The sequence below is a fragment of the Notothenia coriiceps genome, unplaced genomic scaffold (assembly GCF_000735185.1).
Source record: "Notothenia coriiceps isolate Sejong01 unplaced genomic scaffold, NC01 NC01_scaffold00037244, whole genome shotgun sequence".
Taxonomy (NCBI): Eukaryota; Metazoa; Chordata; class Actinopteri; order Perciformes; family Nototheniidae; genus Notothenia; species Notothenia coriiceps.
The window spans coordinates 25,200,613-25,203,416 of NW_011369945.1; positions in this window are offsets into that span (position 1 = coordinate 25,200,613).

Below are 2,804 nucleotides of genomic sequence, written 5' to 3' on the forward strand. Positions count from 1 at the left end.
TGTCAAAACATTACAAGATCAATGCGTATCAATGATAAGGTCGGGGACTTTTTCCTATAAAGGGAGCAAACACGTCCAATTTCTTAATTTTGCATCAAACTCTGATTGACTGCAGAGCATCTTTTGAATCCAATGAACCAATCAATCAATGAAAATGTATTTAAAAAGCCAGTGTTTACAGCATCAAACACCCTCAGACCCCCGCAGCGTAGAAGAAAAAGCTCCTAAGAAAACCCCACAAATGGGAAAGAATTAAGAAACCTCTCTGATCAGCATATTGATCTGAAATATCTATCATGCTTTGTGTTATAATTACGTCAAGCACAGCCATGAAACAGGGAACAGGCTGATTATGTAAACATGTTTTCTCCTAACGTTAAGTGATTTAGGTTTCCCTGAGGAAAATTGATTTTCCTTCCACATCATTTTCCAAAGACATACATTGATCAGCGGATTAACTCAAAATTCTTCATGAATTTGCTGTTAAAACATTAAGCAAATTGAATCATTTTGCACTGCTGGTCGGAATTAAATGAAACTAATGAACAACTAATGGAAAGAATATTCAGAGAATCAAACCTCTATGAAAACAAGTCCTTTTAGCCCTAATTTCCTATTCAAAAGGACTCTTATACCTCATTCACACCAACGGTGTTTCAGGACCGGTTCGGAGCTGGAGCTTGAAAAGCACCGGGTTTTCCTGTTCACACCGCAGCGGAGCAGCCTCTTAGCTCCGGAATCCGGTTCGTTTCAAGCACCAAGAAATTGTCCGACCAGAGCAAAAGCACCGCATACGTCACGCTTACGTCGAGACGGGGGCAGGGGCGGGGGCGGGGTCAACTCCTGAACAACAACAAAAAGCCGGCGTTTTATCCAGTTTGTACACAACGATGGAGAAACTTAACAAACAGCAGTGGTCCACTGAAGAGACCAGCTACCTACTGGGAATCTGGTCTTCCGAAGAGGTACAGAGGAAGCTGGAGCACAATCGGCCATTGTTGTTGTCTCAGCTGTGAGGGGTTTCCGCGCGGTTTGGCTTTATGAAGCAGGCACGCAAACGGTTACGTCATGACGCAAACGATGACGCAATGACGCAGCACCAGTCGGACTCTGGGCGGTGTGAAAAGAGCCGGAGCTTGAACCGGAGTTGCGTTGGTGTGAATGAGGTAAGAGAGACAGAGACACCACACCACACATGCTGCACACACAGCCAGAGGAGAAGGAGAGAGAGGCCGTTTCTCAATGTCGAGTAAACCTGCTGCAGCGCCACTCGATGACGTAATATACTTGAAATAGTGGCTCTGCAGCAGGTATACTCGAGATTGAGAAACGGCCAGAGACTACAGCCTTCCTCAGGTCCTTTATGGAGGCCCTGATTGGGGATTGGGAGCACCTGAGGGAGAGGCTGCACCTGGAGGGAGTCAATCAGGGGGAGAGGGGGAGAGAGACACACAACACACTCCCGCACGTAACAAGATGCTTTAAAAAAAATTTTTTAGAAAGTTCACAAGGCCTGATTTAAAGACATTTCTAATAAACTTCCTTAATATCGACAGTGGTTGAAAAAGTGCAGTTTTGTTTAATAAAATAAATGTTTTATGAAGCATTTCTTTTATTTATTCTTCCGCAGATAGTTCGTCCTGTTCCCTCCCCGAGGAGAAAGGTTCTCCCTTCAGATAAAAGTGAGGACAAGGAGCCGGAAAACGAGCCGGAAAAGTCTCTGACCAGAGCCGAGGTCAGAGGAAACACTTTGTTATTATTTTATTATTTTATTTTCTTCTTAAATTTTTTATTTTTTTCATTTTGTATTCATTAATTTTTTTTTATTCTTAATTTTTTTCAATTTTATTTTCATTTTTAATTCTAACATTTTTTACTTTTTTCAATTTTTACTTCACATTTTTTTTTTTTATTCTTACATTCCTAAATGTTTTACTTTTTCACTTTTACATTTTTTATTCTTCATTTTTTTTACATTTGTCAATTTTTACATTTAATTATTTCTATGTTTTAATTCTTCATTATTGTATTATTTTTATTATTTTTATGATTATACATTTTTTTATTGTATTACGATATTGTTTTTACTATTATCATTATTATTATTAATAAAATAATAATAATGTATTTTATTTGATCATTCATGTGGAAACATCAGGAGCACAAAACCACACCTGTACACTTATTTATTTTAATTATACATGTTTGTGATTATTGTTGTGAATAATAATATTGTATAATATCATCTTTAATAAAGCACACAGTTAAAATACAAATTCACAACAATAATCACAAACATGTATAATTAAAATAAATAAGTGTACANTACTACGGCTTCCACAGATGACTTGTTTTTATGTATTTTTTGTCAAAGCACTTCAGATATTCATTGCTATCTGGATGTGAAGAGCATTCCATGGAATATAACAAAAAGTGTATCTCGAGCCGGTTTCTCAAACTTACCCCACCTTTAATAAAAGTATAGCTTGTACCTTATACCCCGCCTCCGACTCCCGTCTCTCGGCACTACATATCAAATATTTAAATAAATTCAAGGCACTTGTTTTATCCCCAGGGGGTAATTTGTAGAGAAGCACATTAACACAAATATTTCAAAAGTAACTGTATTATGATAATAAGTGTCCGGACCAAAGAAGACATTGTTTGGTGATTGGTATTTTAAGTATAAATACTAATAAACACACAATATATATATATTAGGGCCGGGACTCGATTAAAAAAATTAATCTAATTAATTACAGGCTTTGTAATTAATTAATCGCAATTAATCGCATTTTTAATCG